Source organism: Hemitrygon akajei, chromosome 18 (genome assembly GCF_048418815.1).
Source record: "Hemitrygon akajei chromosome 18, sHemAka1.3, whole genome shotgun sequence".
Lineage (NCBI taxonomy): Eukaryota > Metazoa > Chordata > Chondrichthyes > Myliobatiformes > Dasyatidae > Hemitrygon > Hemitrygon akajei.
This window is the reverse complement of record NC_133141.1, coordinates 4,947,150-4,961,168: the sequence shown is the minus strand read 5'-3', so window position 1 is coordinate 4,961,168 and position 14,019 is coordinate 4,947,150. Positions and strand designations below refer to the sequence as shown.

Genomic DNA, 14,019 nt, shown 5'->3' with positions numbered 1-14,019 from the left:
CTGATCTTGACCTACAATGCCAATTGGTTAATCAATGTTTCAACCTGGAAATTCACAATCTTGCTTCTAATTCCCTCTGACAGTTTTTCCTCCCTATCTCTACACTCGCTTGCAGTCCTGCACCTTTTCAAAGCATATTCTCTACTTCACCTCTGCCCATTAGATCACCTGATTTGCTGTCAAGGATATAACTACTAAAATTCCTCTTTAAACATTTACATATTTCTATCTCTCATTGTTCATAAAATGCTCCTTAAATTTCTTAAGACTGAATATCTGAATTTCTGCTCTAATGCTCCCTGTATTACTAGATGTCAGCACTGTCAGATGTCTCTGTCCAATATATCATAGTCAGCTGGACTACCACCACTGGTCATATCTACAGGACGTGCTGTCTCAAGAAGGCAAAATCCATCAGGCCACGTCATTCTCTCAAGCTACAATCAGGAAGAAGGTATAGAAGCCAGTAGTCCCACACCAGCAGGTTCAGGAACAACTACTTCCCTTCAACTTTTGAACCAGCTGGCAAAATTTTAATCGTTATAGTTTAGCAACACTATGAACACTTTAGCAACACATACAAAATGCTGGAGGAACTCAGAAGGTCAGGCAGCATCTATGGAAGGGAATAAATAGTCAACATGTTGGCTGAGATCTTCCATTAGGACTGGAAAGGAAGCCAGAATAAGAAGGTGAGGGGACGAAAGGAGTACAAGCTGGTAGGTGATAGGTGAGACCAAGTGAATAAGAAAGTGTGTGGGTAGGAGAGGAGGATAAATTAGGAAGCTGGGAAGGGAAAGATAAAGGCTGAAGAAGAATAAATCTATCAGGAGAGGAAAGTGGACATGGAAGAAAGGGAAGGAGGCTGGGTACCAGAGGAAGGTGGTAAGTGAAGAAAAGAGAAGGGTTCCCTCAACCTATGTCAGGTCTCAGTGATATACAGGAAGCAACACTAGGAGCACTAGACAGAGTAGATGACCCTAACAGACTCGCAGGTGAAGTATCGCCTCACCTGGAAGGACTGTTTGGAGCCCTGAAAGGTAGTGCAGGTTTGGTTGTAAGGGCAGGTGTGGCACTTGTTCAGCTTGCAAGAGTAAGTACCAGGAGGGAGATCAGTAGAGAGGGACAAATGGACAAGGGAGTAAGAAGCGATCCCTGCAGAAAGCATGAAGTTGGTAGGGGGGAGGGATAGATGTGCTTGGTGATGGGATCCTGTTGGAAGTGGCGAAAGTTATGGAGAATTATGTGCTGGACATGGAGGCTAGTGGAGTGGTAGGTGAGTAAAATAATTTACATTCATTTTGTTGTACTGACCTGAATATACACCTCACATTCTTATTGATCCCACTTTTTGTGGCAGACGGAGTGTAGGTGCTTAGCGAAGCTGTCTTCGAATCTACATTAGCTCTCACCGATATACAAAAGGCCACACTGGGAGCACCAGATACAGTAAATAACCCCAACAGACTCACAGGTGAAATGTTGTCTCACCTAGAAGGACTGTTTGGGGCCCTGAATGGTAGTGAGGGCAGAGGTGAATGGACAAGTGTAGCACTTGTTCCACTTTGCATTTTTGTTCTAATTGAGTTTTCTTGTAAAAATTGTGCACAATTTATGTTTTTCTTGTAAATGCTGCTTATATGATGCTCTATGCCTGTGATGCTGCTGCAAGTAAGTTTTTTCATTGCCGCTGTGCATACATGGACTTGTGCAGATAACAATAAACATAACTTTGAACTGACTTTGTCCCCAATAGAACTCAATTGTCAAAGACTATTAATGACCAAATATAAGCAATGACTATCATCCAGTAGCACTTACATTCATTGTGATGAAGTGCTTTGAGAGGTTAGTGATGAAACATTAACTCCTGCCTTAGGAGTGACTTGGATCTGCTCCAATTTGCCTACCATCACAGATCAACAGCAGATGCTATTTCATGGGCTCCTCACTCAGCCTTGGAACATTTAGATAGTGAAGGTGCATACATCAGAATACTCTTCACTGAATACAGCTCTGCATTCAACACCATTAATCCCCTCAAAACTAATCAATAAGCTCCAAGACATAGGCCTCACTTGCAACTGGATCCTCGAATTCCTCACTTGCACACCCCAGTCAGTTCGGATTAACCACATCTCCTCCACAATCTCCCTCAGCACAGGTGCACCACAAGGCCGTGTGCTTAGCCCCCTGCTCTACTCACTTTACACTTATGACTGTGGGGCTAAACACAGCTCCAATGCCATATTCAAGTTTGCTGGCAACACCACTGTCATTGTCCGTATCAAAGGTGGTGATGAATCAGCACATAGGAATTCAAATGAATGCAGTGTTAGCATTCATATTGAGAAGACTAGAATACAAGAGCAAGGACGTAATGCATTGGTCAGACCACACTTCATATTGTGAGCAATTTGAGGCCCCTTATCTAAGAAAAATATTGCTGGCATTGGAGAGTGCCCAGAGGAGGTTCATGAGAATGAATCTGGGGTTGAAAGGGTTAACATATGAAAAGTGTTTGATGGCTCTATGCCTGTAATCGATGGAGCTTCAGAAGAATGAAGGGGGATCACATTGAAACCTATCAAATATTGAAAAGCCGAGACAGAGGACTGTGGAGGCCAAGTTATTGAGTATATTTAAAGTGGAGGTTAATAGGTTCTTGACTGGTCAAAGGACCAAAGGTTACAGGAAGAAGGCAGGAGAAAGGGGTTGAGAGGGATAACAGATCAGTCATGATGGAATGGCAGAGCGGACTCGATGTGCTAAATAGCCTGTTCTGCTCATACGTCTTCTGGTCTAAAGGTGGTGCCATAACAACCTCTCACTCAACATCAGCAAGATCAAAGAGCTAATTATTGACTACAGGAGCACGAAAACAGGTCCATGAGCCAGTCTTCATCGGGGATCAGAGAGGGAGAGGGTCGGCAACTTTAAATTCCTCGACATTATCATTTCAAACTATCTGTCCTGGGTCCAGCACCCAAGTGCCATTACAAAGAAGGCACAGCAACATCTTTACTTTCTTAGAAGTTCGCAAAGATTCAACAAGTCATCTAAAACTTTGACAAACTTCTATAGATGTGTGGTGGAGAGTATATTGACTGGTTGCATCACAGCTTGCTATGGAAACACCAATGCCCTTGAATAGAAAAGCCTGCAAAAGGTAGTGGATACAGCTCTGTGCATCATGGGTAAAGTCCTCTGCACCATGCACACAGGAAGAAGATGGTGCCAGCAATCAAAGCTACCATGGGCGACATCCTCACAATTGCCCCCAAAACTGTTTCCTTCACTTCTTCTACATCTTCTTTTTCCTTTAAATATGGTCCTAGTACTGTTGGAGCCTGTGATCTACAGTTTGATTGTGTGTTTTTGGGCCTATAGAGCGATCTGGCACTTTGCTATCTCTGAGAGGGTTCCGGGAGGTGAGCAGCCTCAAGGCCAAGAAGCTTAGAGCCCATAATTGACTCTACTTCTCACCCATCTCACCAGTTAAGGCATCAAGGAAGATTGAAAACATTGAGACGAGTGCGAAGGCTGAGCGAGTCATCAGTGCCATCTACAAGCCAGAGGAAGGTGGCTGCGTGTGATGTACTCTCCCTCCCTCTCACTCGCTGTTCCTGCGTTTGAATGGTCTCCCTCCCCCTCGATGCAGTCAGAGGATGGTACCGAATATCTGGGTCTGCGGTTTGTGATTTGTTTTTTTTGCACGTGAGGGGGTTGATGTTCCTGTTTGCCATTTGCATAATTTGTTTTTTGTGTGTGTGGGGGGGGGGGGATATTTTTCCTTGAACAGTTTCCATGGTTTTCTTTGTTTCGTGGTAGTCTGTGGGAAGACAAATCTCAGGTTTGCGTACTGCATACATACTTTGATAATAAATGTACTTCAGATCCTTTGAATCCTTTACAAGGAGCACTGTCACACGAAAGCAGTATCCATCATCAAGGATGCCTACCACCCAGGCCATGCTCCCTTCTTGCTGCTGCCATCAGGAAGAAGGTACAGGAGTCTTAAGTCCCACAGCACCAGGTTCAGGAGCAGTTATTACCCCTCAACCATTAGGCTCTTGAACCAGAGGGGATAACATCACTCAACTTCACTTGCCCTGTCATTGGAATGTTCCCATAACCTGCAGACTCACCTTCAAGGACTCTTCATCTCATGTTCTCAGTATTTATTGTTTATTTATTTATTATTATTTCCTCTTTTTGCCTTTCCACAGTTTGTTGTCTTCTGCACTCTGGATAAAACCCAAGCTGGTGTGGTCTTTCATTGATTCTGTTATAGTTATTATTCTATAAATTTGTTGAGTATGCCCACAAGAAAATGAACCTCAGGGTTGTATATGGTGACATATATGTACTTTGATAATAAAATTTACTTTGAACTTTGAAATACCCAAAGAAAAGCCTGTCTCTACATAACAGAGACCTGAATAGAATCACTAGCAAATCACTATTCCAGTACATCTCAATATTTTACCTAAATGTTCCACAACAGTTATTCCATATATGTTGTAAACTGAGTCTACAGATAGATAGATAGATAGATAGATAGATAGATAGATAGATAGATAGATACTTTATTCATCCCCATGGGGAAATTCAACTTTTTTTCCAATTGTCCCATACACTTGTTGTAGCAAAACTAATAACATACAATACTTAACTCAGTAAAAAATATGATATGCATCTAAATCACTATCTCAAAAAGCATTAATAATAGCTTTTAAAAAGTTCTTAAGTCCTGGCGGTTGAATTGTAAAGCCTAATGGCATTGGGGAGTATTGACCTCTTCATCCTGTCTGAGGAGCATTGCATCGATAGTAACCTGCAATTGCTTTATTAATGTTCAGCCTCATTGTTTAACAGAACTAATGTGGCCTGGTTTTGCAGTGTTCCTGGTGTCCACCCTTCCTCAAAGTGTCCATTATGTCCAATCCATCATTGAGCAACTGACTTTTAGCACTATTTTCATACACATATAATTCATGAAAAGACCAGTACCACCTTTCGGTTTAAGATGGTGCTGGTGAATCTCAGCGCAACTTCTGGCTGGTAGCCAACCTAACAAGGTAAACAACTAAATACTTTGTTAATGATTCTTTTTCTGGCGAACAATCATCGCAGGTAATAGTCTATAACTTCTCTTTGATCTTGGAGGCAATTCGATGCGGCAGCACCAAGGGGAGGTGAGGCAGTGGGCCCATCACCAAGAGTGAGAAAGGCCCAAGGTTCGATGGGTTTAAGTGCCGGGCTGGATTGGAAAGGTCGGGTACGGGCTGAATCGAGGTGGCAGGGTCCAGGCCCCCAGAGCTATTCAAAGCGATTGAACCCGATGTTTGGACGATGATTCAGGCACCAGGCAAGTTTGAAAAGGCCAGGGTGTTGGGGCCCGAGGTGAGGTACAGGCCCGTTCAGCTTGCTGCTCTGTAACATTTACTCAGCTCTGTGCTAAACTTTGGGTTTCAGATTCTCTTTGTGGACTTCAATTCAGAACATTATTTGTTTGCAATTATTGTTTGCATTATTTGTTTTCCAGGGGTTTTCTTGTTTTTTTCCTCTTTTCTCTGCACATTTAGGTGTTTCACTGTCTTTTTTATGGGTTCTGTTGGGTTTCTTGTTTTGTGGCTGCCTGTTAGGAAACGAATCTCAAGGTTGTATAATGCATACATACTTTGATAATAAATGTACTTTGAACTTTGAAATCCCAGAAATACTTCATTTACTAAAACTAAAGCAAATCTAGAGTTACAATACAACAAAAGAGGCTTTTCAGTCCATCTTGGCTCAGAACAAGCTATCTCATGAGTCCTCTTCCTCTCTCTCTTTCCCCTGTACCCCTGCAACTTCTCCCTTACACACACCCTTCAACCTTCCTTTGGGTTCTTTTTGCCATTAACCTGCAATAAGGAGTAATTTGCAGTAATCATTTAACATACTTGAAAGGAACCTGGAGCTCTAGGAAAACCTGACATGGTCACAGAATATGCAAACTACAAAGACAGCACCAGAAGTCAGAAGTAGCCCAAGGTTCCTGATATCCAAGACAGCAACTTCAACTACTGTACTAAAATACCTCTCTCCTGAAGGAGGTTGGAATGCTACCACCCTTGTAAGAGTAAGAATGTAGTTTTTGGGTGGTAACCATCTTTAGTCATAAGAGTTATCCCTGGAGAAGCTTTCTGTGAAAGATTCAGCCAAACACCTATTACATATCCCATTCTTATACATCAACGGGAATTAGCACTGGGACAGATGGATAACATTATACACTCAACCAAAAATCAAACTTAGCCCAAAAATGCTGCCACCTATTTTAGTTTGTAAATCTGCAGCCCGACCAAAGTCAGCCAAGGGTCCCCAGCAGTAGTGTTTGGCTCAAGCTTTAAAACTGGGATTGCTCAGGTAAGAGTAACGGGAGGAATTTGTCGCGGTGAAACAGTGTGAGCCCCTGGAAGGATTTTGAGCCAGGGCTGAAACTCTCAAATCAGAATGCTGTGAGTCAAGAAACTGCTGACAACAGAGGGTAAAGTGAAGGGGATTTTAACAGAGGCACGGATGTGTGCTTTAACATACCCCCGGAGAGAAGGTGTGGAACTCACTCCCACATGGAATCAATGAAGTGAATAAAACAGATGCCTTGAGAGAAAGCACATGAGAGAGAAAAGATTAAAAGAGTAAGGGGTGGGTTTAAATTAAGAGGGGCAGGAAGGGAGTAAATATAGCAATAAAATGGTCTGGGTGATCAAATTGCTAGTTGGTGTTGTAAATAAGAACATAAGAAATAAGAAATAGAAGCAGGAGTCGGCCATCTGGCCCGACGAGCCTGCTCCGTCATTCAATAAGATCATGACTGATCTGACCATGGACTCATCCCACCTACCTGCCTTTTCCCCTGTAACCCTTAATTCCCCTACTAGGCAAAAATCTATCCAATCTTGTCTTAAATATATTTACGGAGGTAGCCTCCACTGCTTCATTAGGCAGAGAATTCCATAGATTCACCCCTCTTTGGGAAAAGCAGTTCCTTCTCAGCTCTATCCTAAATTTACTCCCCCAAATCTTGAGGTTATGTTCCCTAATTCTACTCTCACCTACCAGTGGAAGCAACCTTCCTGCCTCTATCTTATCTAACCCTTTCATAATTTTATATGTTTCCATAAAATCTCCTCTCATTCTTCTGACTTCCAGTGAGTATAGTCTTAGGTGACTCAACCTGGTGAACCTCCTCTGCACTGCCTCCAAAGCCAGTATATCCTTCCTCAAATAAGGAGACCAGAACTGCACGCAGTATTCCAGGTGTGGCCTCACCATTTCCCTGTATAGTTGCATCATAACCTCCCTGCTCTTAAATTCAATCCTCTAGCAATGAAGGCCAACATTCCATTTTCCTCCTTGACAGCCTGCTGCACCTGCAAACCAACCTTTTGTGATTCATGCACAAGCACTCCCAAGTCCCTCTGCACAGCAGCATGCTGCAATCTTTTACCATTTAAATAATAATCTAATCTTCCACTTTTCCTTCCAAAGTGGATGACCTAGCATTTACCAACATTGTACTACATCTGCAAGACCCTTGCCCACTCACTTAACCTATCTATATCTCTCTGCAGACTCTCCATATCTTCTGCACAATTTGCTTTTCCACTCAAGTTAGTGTAATCAGCAACTTAGATACACTACACTCAGTTCCCTCTTCCAGATCGTTAATGCATATTATGAACAGTTGTGGGCCCAGCACTGACCCCTGTGACACACCGCTCACCACTGATTGTCAATCAGAGAAATACCCATGTATCCCAACTCTCTGCTTTCTGTTGGTTAATGAATCCTCTATCCATGCTAATACATTGGTCCCAACTCTATGCATCCTTATCTTATGGATGTCTTTTATGTGGCACCTTATCGAACGCTTTCTGGAAATCCAATTATATAATGTCCATCTGTTCCCCTCTATCCACTGCACTCATTATTTCCTCAAAGAACTCCAGTAAATTTGTGAAACAGGACCTGCCTTTGCTGAATCCATGCTGTGTTTGCCTGATGGATCCAATTCTTTCCAGATGCCTCGCTATTTCTTCTTTAATGATAGCTTCAAGCATTTTCCCAACTACAGATGTTAAACTAAATGGCCTATAATTACCTGCCTTTTGCCTACATCTTTTTTGAACAGTGACGTGACATTTGCCTTTTTCCAATCCACTGGGACCTGCCCAGAGTCCAGAGAGTTTTGGTAAGTTATCACCAAAGCCTCTACTGTGACCTCTGCCATTTCTTTCAGTACCCTGGGATGCATTCCATCAGGGCCAGGGGACCTGTCTATCTTTCGGCCCACAAGTTTGCTCAGCACTACCTCTTTAGTGTTCTCACTTCCCATCGCAACCATATCATCTCTCTTTGGCATGTCAGGTGTGTCCTCCAAAGGGAAGACCGACACAAAATAGTCATTCAAAGCCTCAGCCATTTCCTCATTACCCAATATCAATTCCCCCTTCTTGTCCTCCAAGGGACCTATGTTCACTTCAGCCATCCTTTTCTGCTTTATATAATCATAAAAACTTTTACTATTTGTTTTTATATTTTATGCTAGTTTACTTTCATAATCTATCTACTCTTTCTTTAAAAAGCAATAAAGAACCAATAAGTGAGCAATAAAGTTTTCCCAGTCTTCCAGTTTGCCACTACCCTTGGCGACTTCGTGCACACAAGTTTTTAGTTTGATGCCTTCCTTTATTTCTTTTATTTCCTTAGTTATCCATGGTTGGCTCCCCCCACCCTTACTGTCCGTGCTTTTAACTGGAATATACTTTTGTTGAGCATCATGAAAAATCTCCTTAAAAGTCTTCCACTGTTCCTCAACTGAACCACCATATAGCCTGTGTTACCAGTCTACCCTATCCATCTCCTCCCTCATCCTGTTGCAGTCTCCCTTGTTTAGGCATAATACACTGTAAATACTTTGTAATTGGTTGAATAATTCATTTTGTGGTCCGTAGGATGCTGGAAATTCTCATGTCAGTCCACATGGCAGTGGGATCTCTTCTGCAATCAAATGTTCTTCGCCAGTGTCCTATGTTTCCTGTGTTATGAATGTGAAGCAACTCTGAGGGGCCGAAGGGTGCAAAGTCGCCCCCCTCCTTTTTGTGAATCGCAAGATCACTATTAATTCGGGTCTGAGACACAGGAAATGAGAGAGAGATGTCCAGAATACACAAGGTTTGGAATGTGTCCTGACCTCAGCGAAAGGGAACCACTGATAAAATGCCATTGTCTCTTGGAGACGGAATTGTGTATTGAGTACTGTACTATTCATTGAAACCCCTCAGGGGACAACCAGAGTGGGCTGGTTGAGGGATTGCATCATCCCAACCTGATTGACATCTGAGACCCCGTGAGTAAGGATAAAAGAGGGGTCTGGGGAACAACCCCTTCAGACGCACCAGGAGAAACGCTAGAAATCCCGTGACAGCGTTTTATAGTGACAGCCGGTGGGGGCTCGTGTACATCCTCCCTTGCCAGGGTAGTGGGCTCACCACGGAAGAATGGTTTAGCTAAAGGAGAGGCCACAAGTGAAAGGCCACGACAACAAGACTCCTGACGGATCGAAATCATAAAAGGAAAAGCCAGCAAGTTTTTCTCCAAATCTCTCTCTCTCTCCAACCATTGCAACCCAGCGGTCCCCAACGGCTGCAGCCTGCATGAACTGAGTGAACTTTATATTTCCATCGGACAATACATTATCCCCTAGACAACGATAGAGCTTATTTCTTATTAATTATTATTATACCCGCACTTTTAGATTTAGTATTGACGACGTATACTATCTGTATATTTGCATTGATATTATTTTTGTGTATTTTTACTAATAAATACTGTTAAAAATAGTATCATCAGACTTCAACGGACGTCTCCATCTTTGCTGGTAAGTGACCCAGTTATGGGGTTCGTAAAGAGAGAGAGAGAGAGAGAGAGAGAGAGAGAGAGAGAGAGAGAGAGAGAGAACGAACGCATTAGCCCATTATACCCAGTCAAACATCTCAGTGTGGTGTTGAGGGTGAGTTAGTAGATGGAGCCTTACTGTTTGAGGAAAGTAACTACTTTTGAGCCTGGTGATCCTGGTGTGGATGCTATGAAGCCCTCGCCCTGATGGGAGTAGGACAAACAGTGCATGAGCAGGGTTGGTGGGATCCTTCATGATGTTACTGGCCCTCTTCCAGCACCTTTCTGTATATGTCCTTGATGGTAGGTAGGCTGGTGCCGGTGATATGTTGGGTAGTTTTGCCTACCCATTCAAGTTTTGACTACTCATTATAGAGCCTTCCTGATTGCTGCAGCAGAGTTTCCGTACCACGCAGTAATTCCACTTGACAGGATGCTCTCTACTGCTCATCTGTAGAAGGACGTGAGTATAGAGGTACAAAGTCCAGCTCTCTTCAGCCTCCTCAGAGAGCAGAGGTGCTGGTGAACAGATATTACCCCTCAACCATCAGGCTCTTGAACCAAAAATGATAACTTCACTCAGGCAACACACACAAAGTGCTGGAAGAACTCACAGGCCAGGTGGCATCTGGGAAAAGGGTACAGTCGACATTTCAAGATGAAACCCTTTGGCAGGACTAGAGAAAAAAAGCTGAGAGGAGTAGATTTGAAAGGTGGGCAAGGTGAGAGAGAAACACCAGGTGATAGGTGAAACCTGAAGGGGGAGGGATGAAGTAAAGAGTTGGGAAGTAAATTGGTGAAAGAGACAGTAGGCCATGGAAGAAAAGGGGAGAGGAGCAACAGGGGGAGGAGAACCAGAGGGAGGTGATGCATGATGATCGCCTCTATCTAGTGCTCCTCCCCCCTTCACCCCCCCTGCCAAATTAGTTTAAACTCTCCCCAACAGCTCTAACAAACCTGCTCACAAGAATATTGGTGCTTCTCAGTTTCAGGTCAACCTGTCACTTTTATACAGATCATACCTCCCCCCAGAATGGATCCTAATGATCCAAGAACCTGAAACCCTGCCCCCTGCACCAGCTTCTCAGCCACGCATTTATCTGCCAGATCATTCTGTTTCTACCCTCACTGGCGCATGGTACAGGTAGCAATCCAGAAATTACTACTTTGGTGATCCTGCTTCTCAGCTTTCTGCCTAGCTCTCCAAATTCTCTCTTCAGAATCCCTTTGCTTTTCCTTCTGATTGGTTGATAATAAATCTTTGAAACACATTCAAAAGAGACTAGCTCTGAAAGACGATTTGGTTGGCCTGAATGAATTGGGGTCAAAAGATCTGTTTCCAATCTGTGTGAAAGAGCTATCAATCTTTGACTCACTTTACCTTTATCAGTCTATTAATCTCTTCCTATAACAAAGCTTCCTCCAAGAGGACCACAGTTTTGTTGTGGTTTGGAGGCTTTCGTGCCTCAGTGACCCAGAGAGCTATGCTGGCTGGAGTTAGGGCCTTGTGCTTTGGCTCTTGGTAGAGTCAACCATGCCAAAGGGTAGAGGCCAAACTAAGAGTTGTCCACTGGTCCTCCAGGTTCATGGCTTCAGCTCAGGGATAACAATGCTGACAGATAAAACAAAATTGTTCTGGAAACAGCAATGAACAATCCTACAGCTAAGTGCGATAGTGTTTCTTAGTCTTCACTTGGGACTTGAATGACTGACAGTGATCGGACAGAAAAGTGGGCACTTCCAAAGACTGAAGGCTGATTTCCAGCCACACATGACAAGAAATCAGGAGAAGTCTTGTTATGCCGAGGTTGGTTAGAATTCAAAATTCACTACTGTACAAATGGCTGAGATGAATTTAAGAAGAGCTTTTATGTGGAGCAGAGAAGGAGGAAAAGAATAGAAGGGTATGCTGATAGACTGAGGGGGAGATTATTGACTTACAAATTACAACACAGACTGTGGCCATTCTACCCATGTGATCCATTTTGACTCCCAATATAGCAATGTCAGTAGTTCCGCTGCTCCTCATTTCTTTGTGGTCCTGCATTTTGTTCCCTCATCTGCCCATCAACTCTCCTTTTGTTCCTTTTTCCAATAACCTACATGAAGGGATCATTTAAAGTGGACAGTTAAACAACTGTGTGTCTTTGAGATGTGGGGGGAGACTGGAGCAACCCATGTGTTCATTGTGACAACATATGAACTTCACACAGTGAGCACTGGAGGTCAGGACGGAACCAGGGTTGCTGCAATTGTGAGACAGCAGATTAACTGCTATATCACAGTGTCACTCTTGAGATGAAGTTCATCTGGGCTACAAGCAGCTGCTTTGACCTGTAGGGCCAATCAGACTGTTTCTCCTTTGTAAATACCACACCACTCAAGTGTAGAGGGAACCTCAGTGGGGGAAGGGCAGCAATGAAATCGACCATCTGTGCAGGAAGATTTAAATCAGCTGACCTTGACTTAACGCTGAGCTATTAAAGCTATTTCTGACCAGCCTTCACGGGTGTCAAGTGCTGCTGAGTCCTTACATGGTCAGCCAGCCCTGGAGAGCAGGTAAAGCTGGCTGGGTCAAAGCATGGAGGCTTTAAGGTGGGACACTTAGGGAAGCCTGGTCTTCTTGAGTCCTTCGTGGAATGCGCTGCTGGTGTTGCTTGTAAGTGATCTTATTATTACCAATTGTGTGAGAAACTCATCAAAATAAACATATAGTATTAGAGCTAAAGGGGAAAATCACCTCAATAATGAACCTCAACCTTTATTTCATAAATTGAGAGATGATATGCGATCTTTTGCTATGTAATATTAATTAGGAAAGAAATGTAAATAATCAAATGACATATTGTATTCTTTCCATGCAAGGTATTGGTATTATGAATAACCTTCTAACGTTTATGCTTGTCACTTATTGAAGAAGTCAGCACTCATTGTGGTGTACTCTCAGTAAGACTATGTTATGTCCAGTGAGTTACATTAACAAGAGCTCAATAGGTAGTATCCTTTTTTCTGCATCCTGTGCTTGTGTTTAAAGACCCACCTTGAAGACATGAAGACAGACTCCTTACTGGCATTCCACTTGTACATCATTTGTCCCGCAGGTCCACAGAAAAGAGAGGCTAAATAGAACTGGCTCTAAAACAGACCATTATAGCATTATGCACAGGGAGACATTTTAGAGTCATAGTGTTATACAGCATGGAAACAGGCCCTTTGGCCCAACTTGTGAATGCTGACCAAGTTTCCTACCCAAGTAGTGCCTTTGTTTGGCTGATTTTCTCTGAACCTTTACTATCCATGTCTTTTAAAGATTGTGATTCTACCTGTCTCTACCACTTTCCCTGGCAGTTTGTTCCACATAGCCACCACCATCTTTTTGAAAAGGTTGCCCCTCATGTCCCCATTAAATCTTTCCCCCTCTCACCAAAAACCTTTGCTCTCTAGATTTTGTCTCCTCTACCTTTGGAAAAGACTGTGACCATTCACCTTATCTATGTCCCCCATGATTCTATGTAAGATTTCTGCCAGCGACTGACCATCCCAGGTACCTAGCAGGGATCCACATGGGGATCCTATCACAGCACCAAGCAGGATGATTGCACATCTTTTTAAAGTATTAGCATTTGGACTGGAGAACCAAGAGTACCACATTAAATCAATACTCTGGAGTGCACCGAGGGAGTGCTGCATTGGCATCGGTACTATTTACAGAGGAGATGCTATCTTCTTAAGAGGACTTGAGAGACCCATGACACATCAATGCAGCTGCTGGTGTCCCCTCATCATTGAAGGAGATTATCACAGAGATCACTGACTTATTGTAGCACATGAATTGGAGGCTTTGTTGTCTGCAATGCTGCCTGCAAAGTAAATTCTGTCTGCAAACCATTTTGGAGTATGGGGGTCAAGAAATCTATTTATTATTTATTTACTGAGATACAGCTCAGAACAGGCCCTTCTGCCCCTTCGAGCCGTGCCACCCAGCAATCCCCAGTTTAACCCCAGCCTAATCGCAGGACAATTTGCAATGACTAATTAACCTACCAAGCAGTATGTCTTTGGAATGTGGGA

At 43.2% G+C, this 14,019-nt stretch overlaps 1 protein-coding gene across 2 annotated transcripts in view; it reads left to right on the top strand.

The window, feature by feature from the left end:
- Nucleotides 1-12,489: 12,489 nt before the first annotated feature.
- Nucleotides 12,490-14,019, top strand: part of LOC140741038 (supervillin-like) — a 249,757-nt gene continuing 248,227 nt past the window's right edge. Inside the window, exon 1 of one of the 2 annotated variants that reach the window (XM_073070681.1) lies at nucleotides 12,490-12,607. The gene's annotated coding sequence lies outside the window, so the exon portion shown is untranslated. The remainder of the gene's footprint in view (nucleotides 12,608-14,019) is intronic. The other variant, XM_073070680.1, reaches the window with a different exon arrangement.